This window comes from Ambystoma mexicanum, chromosome 11 (genome assembly GCF_040938575.1).
Source record: "Ambystoma mexicanum isolate Mex_15411 chromosome 11, UKY_AmexF1_1, whole genome shotgun sequence".
Lineage (NCBI taxonomy): Eukaryota > Metazoa > Chordata > Amphibia > Caudata > Ambystomatidae > Ambystoma > Ambystoma mexicanum.
In genome coordinates this window covers 626,464,355-626,486,587 of record NC_090934.1, presented here as the reverse complement: position 1 = coordinate 626,486,587, position 22,233 = coordinate 626,464,355, and positions in this window count along the sequence as shown.

Sequence of the window (22,233 nt, the reverse complement as noted above, 5' to 3'; positions counted from 1 at the left end):
TCCTCAATCCAAACGCACCTGCAAGGAAAGGTTGCGTTTTCCACTCTCTAAGAATAAGGGCAGCTCTAAAAAAACAACACCTTTGTGGATAACTCAGGTAGTCCAAAAAGATATCTTCCCCCAAAATCACACTTTGAAAGTCAAACTCAAGGTCCATTCGTAAGACTCTATTCCTTATCCTAGTGACTTCCAGGCAGAATTACCTCACCTTGGGGCACTCCCAGATCATGTGCTGAAAGGAGTCTACACTGTGGCCGCAACCCCAGCAAGCATCAGAGGAAATCATCCTCCATGCAAACATCTTAACCGGGGTGCAGTACACATTATTCAGTATTTTGACTTGACAAAACCTCTCCCCTAGAATCAGGGAGGTCAAAGGAACATTTCCACACATTGTCTCCCACCTCCCAGCAGTCACCTCCATTCCCAGACATTCAGACCAGAGCTTAAGAAGCTGCTCATGTGACTGCCTATAGGACATCAAGATCTTGTACATGTTAGAGGCACAATGACCTTTGGCTTTCAGGTTCATTAGATGTTTCCTGAGAACATCATCATCCATCACCTTCAACTTTCCCAATGCCAACTTCAATTTACGGTAGTCACCATAAGTGCAGTCTCAGAAGTCTTTTGTAGTGGATAATGGGTCTGATCAGGATTTGGGTGGAGTGGGAAAATGTGGCGATAATGCTATTACTGCTGCATTTACCGCTCTACCCAATCCCCAGTATGGCCCTACCTCGACGCATTCAACACCAACTCTTTGTTGGAGGTGAATGTGTCAGCAGTATGGCCATTATCAGCGCTATTACCGGTATCAGTATTTGCACCAGCAGTAACTGTGCCACCCACGCATTGGGTCCAATTGACTCAATGGAAAATGGGGTTTTACTGCCTTACCACTACTCATGATCTGGTGCAAATTGCGCTGGACCAAGTAGCGGTGACGCTAATTGCGTTGGGCGGTATCCCAGCACAATTGCAGCTGGAATACTGTGCCAACTCATGATGAGGCACAATGTATGGAAGGGACTCCAGTTTTTGTTCTCATTCAGGTCCCCAATCCATTGAACCCCACCCAAGAATCAGTCAGGCCAGAAATGTGTTTTCCCATCAATTCGCACAGTTGTGTTCAGCCAAATAGATGACCTCACCTAAAATGTGCCTGGCTCCCCTCTCCAGTCAGCTCATCCAACATCCACCATGTTTTTCCTCAGTAATTCTGTTGCCGCTGATGCTGTGCACCCTTTTAGCTTTTAGGTTTATGGATGTCAAGAGGGCTTCAGGGGACAGTGGTGTGCTCAATGAAGAATCTGCCTTCAAACCACTCGTTAGGTGACTCCTCAAATAACGGTAGAAGGTGAATATCAGAATATGACAGATGGTACAAGGCAAAACCTGGAATACCTAAACCACCTCTTTCATACGGGGGCTGTAATTTCCAGAGTTCAAGTCATGGCTGTTTATTCTCCCGCAAAAAATGTGAAGCATGCTGTCGATGTCTCTGAAGTATTTCTTCCTAACATGCAATAGCAACATGCTCATTACGTAGTTGTGGTGTGATGCAGAGGACAATTTTATGTCATTAACTTTTCCTCAAAAAGATCGCCTCAGTAGCGATCATCTTACCATTTCCAACTTTCACTTTTTTATGCTCTGCATATTCACATTCACCATCTGATTTACCTGGTTTCACGTGAATAGGTGTCGAGTCATGTGACCCTTCAAGTCACGTGACCAGTACACACCAGATGGGCAGTACTTAGAAGCCGCTGACGGGCATGCATCTTGCTTCGTCCTGCTGCAGCTTATGGAATTTCTAATATTCATGACAAAGGTAAGGTGAAACCGAGAGAGGCTACAGCATGGGTAGATGGTTGCGCGCTGGAAAAAGCCTGATATTTCAGTGCCAATTTGGACACGCTTGGGGCGACCAGGCTAGGCTGGGATTCTCACTTTGTTCCACTCTCTCTGTTCGTTTATAGAGAATCTGAGTACATATGTACCAGTGAGCAAACAATAACTTCTTTGCAAGTACTGAAGTGGGATTCACTGGCCCCACTGCAGGATTGGTCCTGATGGGTTTCTATACCGGATTGGATGTCAAGTGTTGATTCTAGATAACACCTTGATGTTATTATTGGCTGTCTGTGTAGCCTCAATGGGATGTTTCCCTTGCCCTTGTTGTCATTCTGTTCTGGCTGTTAGGCAGAATCATATGCAGTACCCTTTGGGAACACCACACACAATTAAGACTACAAGTGTAAGTACAATTTCACCTTTGTCACAAGCCTGTACTACACAGTAAAGTGGTAGCGATGGCTGAGCAGTCAGACCTATCTCAAGAGTAAAGTGAGCAGTACAAGAGTTTACACAAAGGACAACAATTACTATGATTCAAACAAACACTGATTCAAGGTTTCTGGGTAAAAGAATATACATTTATTTACACCATCAGCTATAAAACTGTTCACTATTATAAAGCAGCAGAAAATCACAATCCTAATACACTACAACAACACCCAATCAATTCTGGACAAGTTAAACTCAAAATGAAGTGTGAGCAAAATGGCACTCCAGCAATTTAAAAGGGAGAAAATACAAGGTTCTTTAAAATCAACAGCACCAACAAGTTATAGGCAGGACAATCTAGAAAAGGCTACTACAACTAGGATTCAAATCAATAGGCCTGAGCCAATATTAATGGTTTCGAGTCTTTGCAGAGGATCACACAGTTCAGAGTAGTTTGCAGTTAAGTCTTTGCCAAGAGTTCAAAACAAAGTTGGTCGGAGAAAAGTTATTCAAATGAGAAGAGAAGGACAAGCATTCGGAGAGGCAAAAAATTTCAAGCACTTTCACTGCTGTCGGACAGAACAAACGCCCGGATTTGCACAGTACCTTAATTAGAGAAGAATGCTGGAGCTGAGGCAGTTGTTCCTGGCGGTTTTTGCAGGCTGACGGTTCCTGAAGCTTCAGTTGTGGTGACAATAAGGAGGACAGATAGCTGGGTCTTGCACTGCCCAGGGAAGAAGCCAGCATTGGAGCAAAACATCGAATAAAAGGTGCACTCCTTAAAACCCAAACAGGTTCCGTTCCTTCTGGCCATCCGGTTCACTGCACCGATGGACAGCAAATTCGACCAGGAGAGGGAGGCCGGCATTTGGCGTTTGGCGAGCTGGTTGGTCCCACCAACCTCAAGGGAAGACGATTCCTTGCAGATCGTCGAAGTTTCGTGCAATTTGGACCTGCAGCAGGGCTTCACTGGGATGTCCAGTAGTTGCAGCAGTCGTCTTCCTTCAGCTTCTCTTTGGTTCTCTCGATCCAGTGGCGTCTCTGCCTTCCAATCCAAGAGACTGGCTTTTAATGCACCAAATCCCCCATTCATACAGCCTGGCTGTCAGTCACACAGCAGGGTGGCTGTCCTGGCAGGACAGCCACCTAGCCAATCAAACTAGACTGCGACTTGGGTCTCCACAGAGACCATGTGCAGGGGTCTCACATGCCTTCCTCACATCATGTCCACCCAGTAATTCAGGCACCTTAGGAGGGCTTCTGTGCCGAAGCCCGCCAAAGGACGGCGAACAAAGGAACCAAACCTGATTTGGCACGCAGAGTAAAACACGATAAAAAGCTTTACAAAAAGAAATGGCAAATAAACCTGACCGGAACCAAATAAAGATAAAAGGGGTCAAGCGGGTTAGAGTTTGAGGCTACCACCACAGCCTCTAACGGTACCAAGGCTATTTTCATAGCTCGCAGTAGAATAAAAATGGTAGATCCCACTGCCACCAGCCAAATCTTAGAGAAAGGGGAACATAAAAATGTTCCATGAGAATTAGACAAAAAGGGATAACTATTAACCCTTCCAGTACTCTATGGGAAGATAGGGTGCACTGGGTCTGTAGATTAAAAAAGACTAGTAAAGTCAATGGCAACTTTACATGTTCTGGGAGACAGTAGTCAGTCCCAGAAAATGGAGTTTAAAGTGAGAAGTCTAAAAAGACAACTTTGTCACTGCACTAAAGGTGCTGTGTGACACACAGTAAAAAGATGATGCCTACGGAGTGGGTGAGACTCCATATCCATAAGCACAAAATGTAAAACACATTGAAAATGAAAATTCCAAAGCCCAAAAATAGAGCAAAAGATCTGGAGGGCTCTAAGGTAGAGGGAATTAAGCACTTGCGTGAGAAATCTCCCTAACACTGGCCAGTTGTGAGTGTGGCTTTAGCTAAATGGGGAATATTTTCTCTTTTTTTTATTTTGATGTATTCGTACCCTTTTTGATTTGAACTTGGGTCCCAAACATTGCTAAAGAAGCGGGGTTGTGACAAATATGTTTTCAAGAAATACATTAACTAATTGAGTATTATTCGTTTTTTATTTTGATCATTTATTGTTTGTCATCTGGTGACTGTCCATTCCAATCATTGTGTAGGATTTTTGTATCTCCAATAGGAGTTCAACTCCCACAAAAGTGTGTTTTATCCTCTCCCTTTTTTGCCATGATGAATGCTCAGCCCTTGGAAACACATCTGGTCCGTCAAGCCGAAACTTGAGTTGGCTTTTGTTTTGTTTTTTAAATACTAACTTTTTTAGATTATGAGTTAAAGTGGATGTTGTATTTTAGACACCTTTTGTTAGGTGCTGGGTCAACACATAAGTGTGGCGTAAGTTGTACCTTCTGTTAGGGCTAATGATCAGGATCCCTTCTATCTTGCACACAACGTATTGATTTGGTGCAATGCTCCCTCTCTGCATTTTGGTGGTGTATATCTCCTTCTTTACTCTGCTTGCCTTGGTTCTTTTGGGTTGGGGGTTGTCTATTTTATATTTTGCACCAGGTGATGTGTCTCTACATTGGAGATAAATGTGCAAATTATGATTATGTCTATGTCAAATTTTGTATATGTTTAGTTAAAACAAAAATGTTTTGCACTCAATATGGCTAAAAAAAATCATTTTGATTCCAACAATTCTTCCCTTGAGACTTGACCATTTTTTGTAAAACTGGAGACCTGTACTGTGCCTTTGTGTTTTAGTCTTGATGCCACTTTTTGTCCGGTCAATGTTAAATTAATGTGTGGTTTAGCCTCCCTTTCTTGTTGTGCATACCTCATATGTGAGGCAGACACCCAAATGTTTCATTTTCTCAGGGCAGCAATGAAATCCAAACCTGGCAACACAAGTACAGGTGCAACAGGTTGAGGCTAGCATTGCTTCAGAGTTTTCCCAATTAATTTGATATCCTGCGAAAGATTTAAAGTTCTCTATTTGCTCCATTAGAGCTGGCAGCAATAAATCTAAAGCCTGCAGCACCAGGAGCATGTCATCGGCATATAACCACACCTCCTGTAACCCATCTTCATATTGAACTCCTTCCATCTTTCATCATGTCAAATCCTCACGGCCAGTGATTCCATCACCAGTACAAAGAACATCAGTGATAGAGGACAGCCCTGCTTTGTGCCCCGACCTAGTTTGAAAAAGTCGGAGGACCGTTCATATTAACAGCAGCTGTTGGCTTTGAATATAAAATTATATTTATTGCAGAATTTCTGTGCCAAATCCATAGCACCTCAACAGAGTAAATAGGAATCCCTACTCTATTCTGTCAAACGCCTTTTCAGCTTCTAACGAAAACATGACCAACTTGTTACATTCTTGCAGTGTTAGTATTAACTTCTACATGTTGGAAGATGGGCTCCTTACTTTCACAGATCCAGACTGATTAAGATCAATAAGATGTTCCAAGTTGTTGTCACAGCTGCCTGTTGGTCGCTGTGGTATCGCTGGCGCAAGGGGATGCGAACAGTGCACAACATGGCTGTTTTTCAGAAGCAGCGTTTGTTCCATCACGTTCCAATTCAAGCGGTCCAGTTCTTTTCAAGATGGACGTCTGCAGCCGCTGCTCTACTTATTATTCAGTCTGCCACATCTCCACTTGTGTCGCAAACTCTCCTCACTTTGGCTTTACCTGCTTACCTGCCCTTTATTGTGCCTCCTCCTGCTCCGCTCTGCCATTGCTCCTATTCCTGCCTTTCCATGGTTTACCTTCCAGCTCGAGCTCTGTCTCCTGTTTATTACCTGGTTCTCCCTTTGCCTGGCGATCTTTTTTATTTTTGCCCCCTATCCAGTACCTTGCCAGCTCTGCCGCACTGCTCTTTGGTTCGCCTTCTAAGTGGTTCTCCTGTTGCTATTCATTGAACCCTTCACCATCCGGGGAGGGTTTTTCCGCCATTTCTTTTTTACCTCCATTCCAATTTGGACCTATCCCTCCTGCTCACCACTCTGTCCTCTGTCTAGCCATATTCAGCAGACCATAGTGATGGCTGTTCAGGATAGGCCCTTCCTCTACGAATACCGGCTTTGTGACAAGAAGAAAAACAAGAAGGATAAATCGAAAATCTCTCGGAAATAATCTGACTCATCAGACTCAGTTGAGAGTTGTTCTCTATTCACAAAGACAGTGCTTTGGCAAGGATCTTGTTTTCAGGCCTGAAACTCCCCACAGAGATTGGGGTATTCCATTTTGTTATTAATACTGAAATTGATGCATGCCTAGTCATTGGTGGTAGTACACCTCTCCGCCTTGAATCAGTCAGCATCTCCAGTAGCAGCTCAAACACTACCCGCAGCATCATCTTATAAAACTTTGCATGGTGTCTGTCTGGCCTAGGACATTTTCAGCTGTTTTGGTCAGATGCTGCTCTGATCAGTTCTTTCACGGAAAGAGCTAAATCCAAAGAAACGTTTGCCACACCTGGTAAGCTCTGCAAGCCACATCCATCCAGGTGTCTCTTTAGGGCATTGTCAACTGGAAGACCTTCAGACGTATACAATTTAGGGTAGTAGTTAGGAAATTCCTTAGTAATCATTGCAGGGTCAAATGTCAACACACCTGAGGCTCGAATGATGGCACTTATGGTCTGATCCGCTTTCTGAACCCTCAAGCGATGGGCTAAAAGTCTGTCACACCTTTCTCCCTCTACATAATAAGGAGCCTCTAAGCACTTTCAGACAACAGCTTGTACAGGTGATATTTTTAAGCACTAGCACATCCCTGCCATCTGTGGTTGGATTTGACATATAGTCCTTCTCTAACGTTACAACTTCAGTTTGCAGTGAATTTAAATCAGACCTATTAGCAAACCACACATATAACACGTAAGGCCCTCCCAGTTTGATTCCACACATACCTCAAGGGACCAACTCACAGATACAAAATATTCTGCCCCCTTCACAATCTTATCAACCATTTGACTGTCATTCAATAGTGTAGTATTCATCTTCCAGTGGTTGGATTTTGGTATTATGAAATGCAATGACACTTCAATCCAGACTGGTGCATGGTCAGAGATTAGTATAGTATCAGCATCTGCATTCATTAAATTGCGGGTAGACTAGCTAGCTAGCAATCAAACGCATATCAATGCATAAAAATACATTATGACATCCAGAGAAATAAATATAATCTCTAACAGCAGGATTAGCTAATCTCCACACATCCACAACATGGAACTCATCAATCAAGGCATGTAAAGACATATGATTCCCTCCCACACAAGTTGCAGAGCCACCACTCTGCTCCAACTATAGGTCCACTGTCTCATTAAAGTCTCCACCCAGAAACAGATTGACCTGCCCAACCCCCTGGAGACACTGGGTGAGGGTCCTAAGAGAAGAACCATCTCCACCATTTTGGATGTATATATTACAAATCCCAATGGCAGAATCCTGAATCTTAAGAGCCACATAGATGATCTGGCCCGCTTTATCTTTGTTAGTTGAAAGAACATCCTATGGCAGACCTTTTCGCAAACAAAATATAAACTCCCCTTGAATTCGATCAATAGTGAATAGCGAATCCACCCACCCCCACCTCATCAGGTCGACAGATTTAAATCTACTGTGGTAATAGTACCTTGTGCCATCTCCTGGGGTACGGCTGGTCTGAATAGAAATTCTGCAAGTATGTATAGTGTTTTGTTCTCGACCCCAGGCACCAAACCTTACAGAAACTGTTACCCCATAGGAGAACAAATTTGGGTGGAATAAGACACCTCACAAAGCACTGTGGTCACAAAGTGCTTGTATTACTGCTGTAGCTCTAGCATGATATGTGCCTGGGGAAGAGCACAATATGCCCTCCTCAATTAATGAAATGGTCTTGTTCAACTTGCTCTTGATATCCCTGCCCTGGAGGTAAACTGGGGTATATCATGAATACAATAAAGCTGCTGTCAATTCTTGTGTGCCTATGACAATATGTAAATCTTCAGTGAAAGGAACCGATTCAACCGCCCCAGAGTATGCCTGTGTGTCCATTATTTCTCCTGACAGAGGAAACTTCCCTTCCTAAATGCAAGACTTGGTAGCTCCTGTGTCGACCATAAAAGAAAATGTTTTATCCCCTATCTTCGCTCCTCTTCTGGGTCAGAAATTACTCCTAGTACTGGGCATGTCATGCCTCGCTGTGGGCTGTCCTATTGTTGGTAAATGTTTGTGTCTGGGAGCGGGAAATTATTGCCTCCTATCACACTTGTCACTGTACCCTGTGGCTGGGGATTTTCATCCTGAACTGTAGCTGCATGGGACCTTTGGCAGGTAGGAACATGGGGATTGCATCTGGGATGGTGTTTGGTAAGTGTGCCGATATGCTGAACCACTACGTTTTTTGTAGGACATGGTCGACCTACTTATACATTCTTGTGCAAAGTGTCCTATCTTCCCATAGGACCAACACTTTCCTCCACACCTAGGTCTCATTCCTCCCCATCTACCCCCTTTGGTAACTGCCCATTCCCCTCAACAAACCTTCAGACTCCCCTCTGCCATGTCCTGGACCTTCTGTGCATATCTGTAGGGATCTCTGTTCCTGATTCCCTTCCTTGGTTTTAGTAATCACTGCTCCTTTCATGCTGAATTTAGCTAGCTTTTCCTGTACTATTTTTGCTTCTGCCTCCTGCTTTTTCTCTAATTTCTTCTTCTCCTTTTGTTGCCTCACTCTGAAATATTGTACTGTCTGTGCTTGTATTCCGGGCCATGCCTTTGCTTCGATGCCCCTCTCCTTATTCAAATTGGCTTGCCCTTCTGGAGAAGACTCTTGAGCAACATGTGATAAAAGACAACTATATTCTTTTCCCATGTCTCTCCAGTCTCTAATCACCACATCTCCTGTATTTGTTGTATTTAATGGGTGGGTTCCTCATCTGCTTTCATTGTGCGTGCAATGATACCATTTATGTCAGATGTGTATGGGTATCTAGTCCTCAATGCTTTCTATATGTGTGCTTGACAGTTGTTAAATGATGCACCAGCATGGGTGTTACTGCTCAATTTTAGTCATTTGTACCCCACCTTCCTCCATATCTCATCCGCCTGTTCCCCTAACAGAGTAGCAAACAAGCTCTTCAAGTCCCCTACAGTTAATAGTCCCTGCTGTCTGTTTTTTTGAGGGCATACATCCACAAGCCTTCTCCTGCTGTGAGTGGGAAAGGTGTGAATTAAGTTATCCAAACCCATGTGGGGCTAGGGCACATACTTGACTCTCCCTGGTCCCTTCTGAAGCACGGGGACCTGTTCCCCTGTTTTTTATTCTGGGAAGATTTCTTCTTAACCTTAACAAGGCAATTCGCCCGAGCCGGCAGACCCATGATGGTACGTACTTCGGGTCATCTGTCTCCCACTCATCATCATCATCCTATGCTTCCTCTTGCTTGTATACTGAGTCATAGTCTACACTATTGGTGTGCTTGTTTCTATCTTTTGGATCTTACTGACCCTCCCCTGAAATGGGGGATTCTTCAATTGTGTTCACCTTAAAATCTTTAATAGCTTTACTTTCGATCTAGAAGATAATCTGTCCTGCTCTCCACTCATCTGGGCCTACCGCAACACACTGCCCCTCCCCTTGTCTCTACACATATTTCTCTACCTTCTCTTCCACATTCTGCAATGCCACCTCTAATTCTCTTGCGGGGCTCCCCCAGGCTCCCCTAGTGTTTCATTTTTGTCCACAACTCAGAGTGAAAACCAAGGGTTGGTGTACCCGGCGAGCAGGCCGTAAAGGAAAGGACTCATAAGGGGGCAGAGCAGTGACATGTATGGGAACTTGATTGGTTTCCTCTGTACTGTCATCAGGGGTGTTCTCTTCCTCCTCAAACATTTTAGCACATGCATGCCCTCGTCCGGCCAAGGTTTAAACAATGTTCCCACAGTTTCATGCAGAAAGTGTACTCACTTTCTATGTGTTCCCTAAATTCCCCCAATGCCCCATCCCTCACAAACTGCCTGCATAGCCCAGCCTGGCAGCCAACACTCCTGTTGCCAGACAGACATTCAGAGAAACACAACATCTGCTCACCTCTCCGTTTGCATGCACAGACACTGCTCTCAGGAGACAGGGCTCCTCGACCTGGGTCGTGCAGCAAGAGGACCCACTGCATATTTGGGAGACACTGGAAATCACGTTGGGTCACCAAAAATGTACCATAGGCCCAAAAACCGATTGTAAAAATGAATGCAAGGAAGCAATAATGGAGTACACGATTAGCAATGAAAACCATTTTAATACATTCAAATTATGTCCAGGTGGGTCTGTCAGCTCCTTAGAACAAATAACTGAAAGCTGAAAACTCTCTTGATTCGCCTACATTGAGTTACAGTATTTAAAGACAAAAACACAAAAATGTGTATCATGTACATGTTAATCTGATGCTCCCTATTGTCTTTCACCCATATAAAGACCTAAATACAATATACCTTAACATGCAGTATTGGTCAGTACATTTTCCGTGACCATCCGAAGAGCAGCCAGCTATGAATACCTAATTGTGCAGTCAGCAGAAAATACTCCATCCTGATTGACTAAAGTTACATTGCAACATTTACTAAAACGGCCTACCCTCATTGATCAAAACAAATTCATATAACTTCTAATGAACACTCCCACCGAAATGACCCAGTCATCTAGTGAGTGTTAACAGTGATATGTGAGGAATGGATGGTGTCCCTTCTCCCATAGGAAGAGCCCCTTACCATGAGACCAGGGAGGTAAGACCCGATAGTCACCATGGAGTGGAATTTAGCAGATGGATCTCACAGAGGGGGATTCCGCCAATGGGACTAGGGATGACTTTCTGGAGAGAAAAAGGTATTCCACACCCCAAAACACCATCCCTAATTTACCCCTACACTGTTGTCCCATGTATCTCTGTCAGGTTCAAAGGGGGGCAAAATACTGGGATGAGGACGAACATAATGGATCTTAGGGCGATTAATGAGAAAGGTACTGGGACGAGGTGGTGCAGAGCCATAAAGAGCACTTCTCACAAGAACAATGAGCCTTTCTCTTGGTTTGAGAATACTAATTGGAGAAACCACAGTAGGAATAGAAGGAACACTCTGGAAGAGGGAGCTGAGCCCTCCCTGGAGGAACTGTGAGATTCAAAGTAGGCAAGAAGGAAGAAGAACCAACATTTTTTTCTACAGATGCATGGAGGGAGTCGGAACTGTCCCCGGTCGGTCTGTGGTGGAACAACCAAGTGGAGTACTCCAGAAGCAGGCTGAACATGTGCCTTGGAGATGCACAGCAAGCAGAGAAGGACACACTGCAGAGCTGCCACAGCACCTGTAGAGGAGAGGGCATAGAAGGGACTCGAGAGTTGCCAAAGTGGCATCCCTTTTCCGTCTGCAAGCAGCAGACAGGCCAGAGAACTGGAGAAATGGAAACCAGGTGGAAGTAAGCCACCAAACCGTGCCGACATGGAGAATGTCTGCAGCCGCCCAGCCTTCATCGCTGCAGACAGGAACCTGTGAGAGAGAGAGAACATAGGAGATGAAACAGAGCAGCATGGACGCTCTGTGAAGGCAGAGAAGTCCTAGTAACAAATCTGGAGGTACCAGTAAATGGAGCAAAGAGAACACCCAACAGGATAGTGAACCAGGAATATCAGCAGCAACCTGTGAGGAATCATTAAGGGTCTGTGACTCACCACTAAGGGAGATGGAGATCACTAACCCTCTCCACTGCTGTAACTGGAAGGCGAGTAAACTAGATCTGCCTGATCAGGAGAAGAGAAACATTCAGGTCTAGGACCCTCACCCACAGAACTGTGTAAACCGTAGAGAGAAGTCAGGGGAATGGAGGCATTCCCACTGTTATTGGTGAACTTTGCAACTATATGGGAAAAGCCAGGGAAAGCAAGTCATTCTTCCTGACATTGCGAACTGTATTGAATAGATTATGAAAGGCCAGGGGAAGGGAATCATTCCCCCTGGCATTACGAACTGCATTGAAAAGCTGGAGAAGGGTCCAGGGAAGTGAGTCAATACCCCAGCCTTTGCAAGCTGTGGCAAAGAGTCTAAAAGAGACCAGGGGCAGGAAGCCATACCCCTTGGTGCTGTGTACCGGAATGCTAAAAGAGGTCAGGGGACGGAAGCCATACCCCTAGACTGTGTTTCTCATAGAGCAAAAGGGAAAGAAGGTCCAGGGAAGGGAGTCATTCCCTGGGCACTGCAGAAGCAACAAGGTCATGCCACCTGGAGAAGGGAAGCATTCTCCAAGAACCCAATAGTAGAATTAACTATGGGCAATAAGGAATGATGTTTCAGTTGGAACTTTTTAGAAGAAAAGTAAGGTAGCATTACCTTACTAAAGGCTAGAGCTCTCAGTTGACCCTTGGCAGGGTTGCGAAATTTTATTCAAATATACAATCAAGTATTAAATATTGATTCAAAGATATGAAATAGTTGTAGTAAATTCTTCAACAAGAAATGTTTTATTCACATTTCTAGGTTTAGTATCGCCAATTCGATTTTCGTATAGTGAGGCAACTTCGAAAAACATAGGTTGTTTCATCAATAAGCACATATGCCAATGCATTTCGGTCTATGACCATCGTGAGGGCCATGCTTTAGTGATCATTCATAGAACAATACAGTATTTCAACACAAAACATATATCAATGATTCAAGGATAATACAAAAACAGATAAAGCACATACCCCCAAGTGGATCCGTGTGAGTGAACAAGGGAGAAAATAAATGGAAAGTATGTCAATATTGTTAAACAACTAAGTGTTTCCAGTGTTTAACTATTCCCAAAGTGCGGCAGTCTGTACCTGCTTTAAATTGGTTGTCCTCTCGTATCAGTATTCTCAATAGTTGTCTCCAACATTCCTGTTGATTAACAGTAGGAGAGTCTGAGTACTTCTATCTATTCATTTACATATAACCAATATCTCCGCACTAAAGAGTATCTTACCTTTGTGCGCAGAGCTCGCACGCAGAACCGATCGCGTTGAAAGCGAAAGTGTAATGCGCGCGAACCCAGATGCTATCTAAGATCACCATGGGAATGTGGGCGGGGCGACGCTGAGCAGCGCTAGCGATGCTGCACGTACGCCTCGGGTCCCACCTCTCTGCAGTGCTGCAGAGGGGCGGGATTGTTGCCACGGCGATCTGTGTCATAGAGCGTTAAAGAAAAAGTGGATTTTACTGTGCGCAAATGTCAATGTATATACAATCACTTCATTCTTTAATCTTGGATCCTGGATCCAGCAATAAAAAGTTAGGCATAAGAAATAAGTAATAAGAAAGAAGAATGTTTAAACCATATGCAAATGCTGATCCAAAAGGAACATCTTAATTAAGGAAAGAACGTATAGCCATATCTGGAATACATCTACTGTACGTTATTATAATGTCCTTATGATGTGTATGGAACAAAATTTCTTTGCAAAAAATTGCGTCCACATTATTCTGGTTCGCAGTGCTACAGTTGGACATACACTTGTTATCTAAATTAGAGAAAACACATGTGATTGATACTGCTTCCCAGAATATCGGTCCCGAAGCAACATCCGGTTATGTTTATTACAGGAAACACATATAATTGATGTCTTCATTAATTCCTTTTGGGGTGAGAGAACACAATCTATCAATCCAAAACGTCTCACGTTGATCCAGTCTTTTCTGTAAATCTTCATGTTTCTCTCTTCTTTGGACCCTCTCTAAGATCACAAATTTTATCTGTGCCAAATTGTGTTGTTTGTTCTGCCAATGTCTTGCCACCGCCGAGTGTACAGTATTGTTCCTAATACATGATCTGTGTTCGTTCCACCTTATTTTAGCAGTACGTTGCGTTTGTCCAACGTAATACAATCCGCATGGGCATTTGATCCCATATATGATTCCTGGAGTGTCACATGTTGCATAGCATTTTAATCTTATCTTCTCTCCAGTATAGGGATGATTGATTGTTTCTCCTTTCATGATATAACTGCAGTTGCTGCAGTTCAAACATGGGAAAGTACCTATTCGGTCTGTGTTCTTCTTCTTCTGTGGTGGTCTCGTGTGAACTAATCTGTCTTTGAGGTTGGAGCTTCTTTGGTAGGCAAACGTGGGAGTTTCTTTAAATAGATGTTCAACCCTTTTACCGCATGTGACGGTATTCCAATTTTTCTTTATAATTGCCTTAATGCGATTACTTTGGCGTGAATATTTGGAAACAAAGACTAGTGGAGGTGAAGTATCTTTCTTAGTTTCTCTTGGTTTGAGTAGATCTTCTCGATTCTGTGTCATTGTCCGTGCTTCTGCCGATGCAATTTCTTCCTGTGAGTAGCCTTGTGCAAGAAATTTGCTGCCCATTGCCTTAACTGCTACTTTGTATTCGCTTTGGTTGCTGACTATTCTTTTAACTCTAAGCATTTGGCTATAGGGTAGATTTCTAATCAAACTTGGTTGGTGAAAGCTGAGCCGTTGTAACAGACTGTTCCTGTCTGTGCTCTTCCGATGGATTGTTGTCTGATATTCAGTTTGTGTGATGTTAATCTCTATATCTAGAAAGTGGATGAATTTCTGTGAGTATTCATATGTAAACTGTATCCGAGGGTCTATACTGTTGATATATCCGAAAAATTCTAAGAGGCGTACTTCTGAGTTCTTCCAAATGCCAAAAATATCGTCGATATATCTGATCCAAATAATAAGATCTTGATTCCACAGATGATTTAATAGGACATATTCTGTTTCGAATTTATGCATAAATGAGTTCGCATATGAGGGGCCATGGTTGCCCCCATGGTCGTTCCTGCGACTTGTAGATAATATGAATTCTTGTATTGGAAGTATGAGTTATTACTGATAAATTCAAGAAGTCCCATGATGAATTCTTTTTGCGCAGCTATATCTCCCTCTTTCAAAAGCATCCACTCCACTGCTTCTCTGCCGAGATCATGGGGAATTGAAGTATATAGGCTTTTCACATCCACCGTGAAGCAGATGTTGTTGTTGTCAAATGCGATGCTACGTAAATACTGTAGGAAATGTGTAGAGTCTTTGATGTAAGTGTTCGTTTTCTGAATTAATGGCTGTAAAAAATAATCAAGATATTTGCCGAGTGGTTCAAGGATGCTGTTGATCCCCGCTACTATAGATCTTCCTGGAGGTTTTTGCATATCTTTATGGATCTTTGGGAGAGTATAGAAGTGTGGAATCTTAGGATGTGTGTTCATCAAAAATGTCTTTGTGTTGTGATTAATCCATTCGAGTTCTTCAGCCCTCTCAAGGAATTTTTCCAAGTTGCAACGGATTTCTTCTGTGGGATCTGATTCAAGTATGGCATAGGTGTTACTGTCACTGAGTTGCCTAAGGCACTCTTCTTCATAGTCACTTGTGTTCAGTCATACTAGGGCTCCTCCTTTATCTGCGGACCTTATTGTTATTTTATCATCTCCATACAGATTCTTGATGAGTTTAAGTTCATGGGGTTTCATATTTTGATTCCTTGATTGCTTAAATTTCACCTTCTCTAGGTCTCTTGTGACCTGTTTTTGAAAGATGTCACAGAAGGGACAGATATTGGAGGTATAAAGTTACTCTTTCCTCTGAATTCTTTGAGATCTGAGTCCACTATATCTCTTGGATTACTTTCTTCCAATTCACTGAAAAATACCTTCAATTTCATTTTACGAACTAGTTTGTATAATTCGATTTTTGAATCAAACAGAGTGCTATCGTAAGTGGGAGCAAAACTTAGTCCTTTTTGCAGCGTTGTGATCTCACTTGAGGTCAAAGTTCTAGAGGATAGATTAATCACTATATTTTCCTCTGTTGCAATCTCGTGTTTGGTTTTCCTTTTTGTTTTTCTCTTGCCCCTTCGTGTTCTCTTCTTCCTTCTCCTAAAAAAGGCACTCTATCTCTGTTAGGTGTCTCTGTTGTACCTGATGTACTTGAAGTTCCGGTGGTAGCTTCTTCCCCCTGATTGGATGTTTCTCTCTCTGTGTCAGTACCAGAGCTGGAAGTTTCACTAGTGTGATTCTTTTTCGGTTTTCTCAGCTGGGGACCATATATCTCCATCCAAGTATAAACTTCATCCTTTAAACAATCATAAGTATCGCGTTTAAATTTTCAGATTTTCTTAGCCTCTAGATCTGATTTGTATTCAGATAATTTATTGTTAATATCTTCCAAAATAGAGTCTACCTCTTCTCGGTTCAGTGTCGCCACTAATGCTTTTTCAATTTCTTGAATTTCTTCTCCTAAGTTTTTCAGATCCTTAGTTAATTCTTGTATGGTTAGTAAAATGAGGTCTAAGGAACATTTATTTAATATAGCTTCCCATTTCTTTACAAAGGCTTTGCTTTCCTTGCATAAGGTTGGTCGTAGCTGTAGCCGTAGACCTCTAGGTATTCTGTACTTTCAGTTGGAACTTTTACCTTTTTGATTTAAAGTGATTTTCTTTGTATTTTACTTTGTTTTGCATCCCTGAAAGGAATTGAGACCTGGAAAAGGGAGTCATTCTTACAGGTGAAGGTTGCACCTGCAGCTGGAACTATACAATACTATCCAGAGGAAGGGAATAATTTCTCTGGACCAAGAAAACTGTGTTCCTCTTTATTCTAAGTTACAACTGTGAGGGATATAAGTAGGTATTTTGACACACGACGGTGGACTCTTTTGATTTACTTGGATGTTCGGACAGTATGATTAGTTCCTTAGTTGAGGCAGGCAAACCCTTCTTAGGGTTTGTGAGAAACATTTCTCCTGTGTCTCAGACTCCTCCTTCTGCACCACTACAGAGGTCAGCAAATTAGACACAGTAATTTCATCTCCCATGAGCTCAGCCAATTTGGCAATCCATAAAGTTCCTAGACTTGCCTTGCCGTTCCTAGATTCCTCTTAAAAAGAGCAGGGGGAGCAAGATTCCCAGTGTTAGCCACCAAACAGTGGAATGCCTTTCCCCTCAGCCTTAGAGTGGAACCTGCATTTTGGACCTTTAGAGCCAAAGTAAAGAGCTGGCTCTTCGGTAAGAAATAGGAGTGATTAGCTATCTCACCTTGCATTCACCCTGCCTGCTTATACTCGTTATGTCTTTTATAGCACTAGCAGCCTGGTATTGTAGATGATTCTCGCATTCCATTTCTCGACCCTCATGTAACCATGGTCGACATGCACTTATTTCTGCTACTGTTATTCTTTTGTTATTGTCTGAACTGTCTGTAACTCTTGCATAAGGCTTGGGCGCCAAGTTACCTGAGGGTTTGGTGCGCAGTTCAAATAAATAAACTAAACTAAACTAAACCAAACCTTGTAGAAGTATATTCTGCAACACTTTTTGCAACTCCTATTTTGAAACATGTTGCTATCCCTACTATCAGGCCGATTCATGGAATAAATGTGCGCCGAAAATCCCGGCGCAGAGGGGCCAATACGTGCGCTGCGCCGAAAATTAGCGAAAAGCGCAGGGAAACCAGCACACGTCGATTCATGGAAGTCCGTGCGCAAGAAAAGCAGAGGACGTGCGCTGAAAAAGCGCGCGGCGCAGGCCGGCGCACAGGTCAACCAACGTCGTGCGCCACGCCCACTGCGCTATCACTCCGAGCGCAGCGCACAGCTCTAAAGTAGGCGGAACACAGGGCGGGACACTCGGAATGGGGAATAAAATGGGGCACAACACTCGGAATGGGGAAGAATGTGGGCGGCACGGGGAAAGTATAGGAGGCAAGTGCGCGGAACGCCCACACGCTCGCATACAACACGTATTCATGGAATAGAATAGGGCAAAAAAGCGCACGCTCAAAGCAGCGCACAGGCACAAACAGGCACAAACACGACCGCCACAAGAAAGCAGGCGGTAGCGTCTCTGCGCCTGCAAGAAATGTGCGCTAAAAGGTGCGCCAACAAATAGCACCTATATACAGACATGATCAATGTCCAATACTGTGGCCCTCCAGGACAAATGACGTACAAAGGGGTACCCACAAACACAGACACGCGCTGAGAGAAAAAATAAACGTGTGCGTGCATACCGGGGTGCGCGGGAAGTTGCACACGCGATATGGCCGGGTACGTGGATTACAGGGGTGCGCGGGAAGTTCCACACGCGATTAGTCAGGGTACGTGGATTGCAGGGGTGCGCGGGAAGTTGCACACGCGATATGGCCGGGTACGTGGATTTCAGGGGTGCGCGGGAAGTTCCACACGCGATTAGTCAGGGTACGTGGATTGCAGGGGTGCGCGGGAAGTTGCACACGCGATATGGCCGGGTACGTGGATTGCAGGGGTGCGCGGGAAGTTCCACACGCGATTAGTCAGGGTACGTGGATTGCAGGGGTGCGCGGGAAGTTCCACACGCGATATGGCCGGGTACGTGGATTTCCGGGGTGCGCGGGAAGTTCCACACGCGATATGGCCGGGTACGTGGATTTCAGGGGTGCGCGGGAAGTTCCACACGCGATATGGCAGGGTACGTGGATTGCAGGGGTGCGCGGGAAGTCCCACACGCGATATGGCCGGGTACGTGGATTTCAGGGGTGCGCGGGAAGTTCCACACGCGATATGGCCGGGTACGTGGATTTCAGGGGTGCGCGGGAAGTTCCACACGCGATATGGCCGGGTACGTGGATTGCAGGGGTGCGCGGGAAGTTCCACACGCGATTAGTCAGGGTACGTGGATTGCAGGGGTGCGCGGGAAGTTCCACACGCGATATGGCCGGGTACGTGGATTTCAGGGGTGCGCGGGAAGTTCCACACGCGATATGGCCGGGTACGTGGATTGCAGGGGTGCGCGGGAAGTTCCACACGCGATTATTCAGGGTACGTGGATTGCAGGGGTGCGCGGGAAGTTCCACACGCGATATGGCCGGGTACGTGGATTTCAGGGGTGCGCGGGAAGTTCCACACGCGATATGGCCGGGTACGTGGATTGCAGGGGTGCGCGGGAAGTTCCACACGCGATTAGTCAGGGTACGTGGATTGCAGGGGTGCGCGGGAAGTTGCACACGCGATATGGCCGGGTACGTGGATTTCAGGGGTGCGCGGGAAGTTCCACACGCGATTAGTCAGGGTACGTGGATTGCAGGGGTGCGCGGGAAGTTGCACACGCGATATGGCCGGGTACGTGGATTGCAGGGGTGCGCGGGAAGTTCCACACGCGATTAGTCAGGGTACGTGGATTGCAGGGGTGCGCGGGAAGTTCCACACGCGATATGGCCGGGTACGTGGATTTCCGGGGTGCGCGGGAAGTTCCACACGCGATATGGCCGGGTACGTGGATTTCAGGGGTGCGCGGGAAGTTCCACACGCGATATGGCAGGGTACGTGGATTGCAGGGGTGCGCGGGAAGTCCCACACGCGATATGGCCGGGTACGTGGATTTCAGGGGTGCGCGGGAAGTTCCACACGCGATATGGCCGGGTACGTGGATTTCAGGGGTGCGCGGGAAGTTCCACACGCGATTAGTCAGGGTACGTGGATTGCAGGGGTGCGCGGGAAGTTCCACACGCGATTAGTCAGGGTACGTGGATTGCAGGGGTGCGCGGGAAGTTCCACACGCGATATGGCCGGGTACGTGGATTTCAGGGGTGCGCGGGAAGTTCCACACGCGATATGGCCGGGTACGTGGATTGCAGGGGTGCGCGGGAAGTTGCACACGCGATATGGCCGGGTACGTGGATTTCAGGGGTGCGCGGGAAGTTCCACACGCGATATGGCCGGGTACGTGGATTGCAGGGGTGCGCGGGAAGTTGCACACGCGATATGGCCGGGTACGTGGATTTCAGGGGTGCGCGGGAAGTTCCACACGCGATATGGCCGGGTACGTGGATTTCAGGGGTGCGCGGGAAGTTCCACACGCGATATGGCCGGGTACGTGGATTTCAGGGGTGCGCGGGAAGTTCCACACGCGATATGGCCGGGTACGTGGATTCCAGGGGTGCGCGGGAAGTTCCACACGCAAATTGGCTGTGTGCTCCCAGGCATTACCTGTACACCCTCCACGGCCCCTGCAGGCAGCACACACCACAGGGAACTACCCTGCACACCTGCTCATGTCTCCCACCACCCCCACCCCCCATCCACCAGGGACACCCTCCACCAGGCCCCCACCCATGTCTCCCACCACCCCCACCCCCCACCCCCCAGGGGCACCCTCCACCAGGCCCCCACCCATGTCTCCCACCACCCCCACCCCCCATCCACCAGGGACACCCTCCACCAGGCCCCCACCCATGTCTCCCACCACCCCCAGCACTGTGGGGAACCTGCCAGCAGGCCCCCACCCATGTCCAACCCATGTCTCCCACCACCCCCACCCCCCATCCACCAGGGACACCCTCCACCAGGCCCCCACCCATGTCTCCCACCACCCCCACCCCCCATCCACCAGGGACACCCTCCACCAGGCCCCCACCCATGTCTCCCACCACCCCCACCCCCCACCCCCCAGGGGCACCCTCCACCAGGCCCCCACCCATGTCTCCCACCACCCCCACCCCCCATCCACCAGGGACACCCTCCACCAGGCCCCCACCCATGTCTCCCACCACCCCCAGCACTATGGGGAACCTGCCAGCAGGCCCCCACCCATGTCCAACCCATGTCTCCCACCACCCCCACCCCCCATCCACCAGGGACACCCTCCACCAGGCCCCCACCCATGTCTCCCACCACCCCCACCCCCCACCCCCCAGGGGCACCCTCCACCAGGCCCCCACCCATGTCTCCCACCACCCCCACCCCCAGCACTGTGGGGAACCTGCCAGCAGGCCCCCACCCATGTCCAACCCATGTCTCCCACCACCCCCACCCCCAGCACTGTGGGGAACCTGCCAGCAGGCCCCCACCCATGTCCCCCTGGCCCCAGGTCCTGACGATACACAATCATGGCAGTAATGGCCAGCATACCCAGCACAAACACCCAGGCAAGGATTGCATGCACCCACATAGTGAATGCAATCACATGACACAACCCCAAAGGCAAGTATGCAAAAGAACACATGTCCGTCACACACACATACACAATGGGTGCAAGTGAATGTCAAAACCCATATCATGACATGTAAGAAACCAAAGAGAAAATAACACAAGTGTAAGATAATATAAAAATGTATTAAAAACACAAATCAAGTAAACCAATAAAACATACAACTATGTGGCAAAGTAAATAAAAGGTCCATGTCCGAGAACAAAAATGATAAACCAAAAAACAAAGGATTAAAAAATCAATATAATTTGTCCAAAGCAAAACCATGTAGTAGGAAATCAAAGAAAAACCATTACGTCATGGTGTAAACAATAAAAAAATTAAAAAATGTATCTCCCAAAATATAACAATATATACAGGAATGTTCCAGGGTCCATGAGCCCAACAGCACAAATGAAACCTAATACTAACTAATAAAATAAATATGTACAAAAAAGTGGCCATTGTCCGAGCGGTCCAAAATAATAAAAATAAATAAAGGAAACCTAGCACTAACTAACTAAAAAACTATATACAAAGGCAGCGGGCTAGTCCTGCGGCTCACTTGGTGATGCTGGCCAGGGCATCCTCGAACTCCATGTCAATGTCCTGGAGGCGGGACTCTGTCCTGGCCCCGAGGTCTCGCAGGGACAACCCCATGTGCTCACCAAAATCCCTGCGAGCCTCCTCGAGGCACTCAGCCCGCCTCAATGCCCGACGCATGGAGATCTCCGCCCTGGCCATGGCGAGCCGCTCCTCTTCCGCCCGCTGCCGCTCCGCACCTATCCGCTGGCCAAACTCCTCCCACACGGAACACACCGCCATGCCAGGGTTGCCCTGCCCTCCGGCCGATGCCTGCCCCTCTGATCTTGATGGCCCTGAGCCATGATGCCTCCCACGTCGAGCCCGCTGCTGCCTCCGACGCCACTGCCTCTGCCAGCACGACGGCATCCAGGCTGATGGTAACCACCGACGCCGTCGTGCAC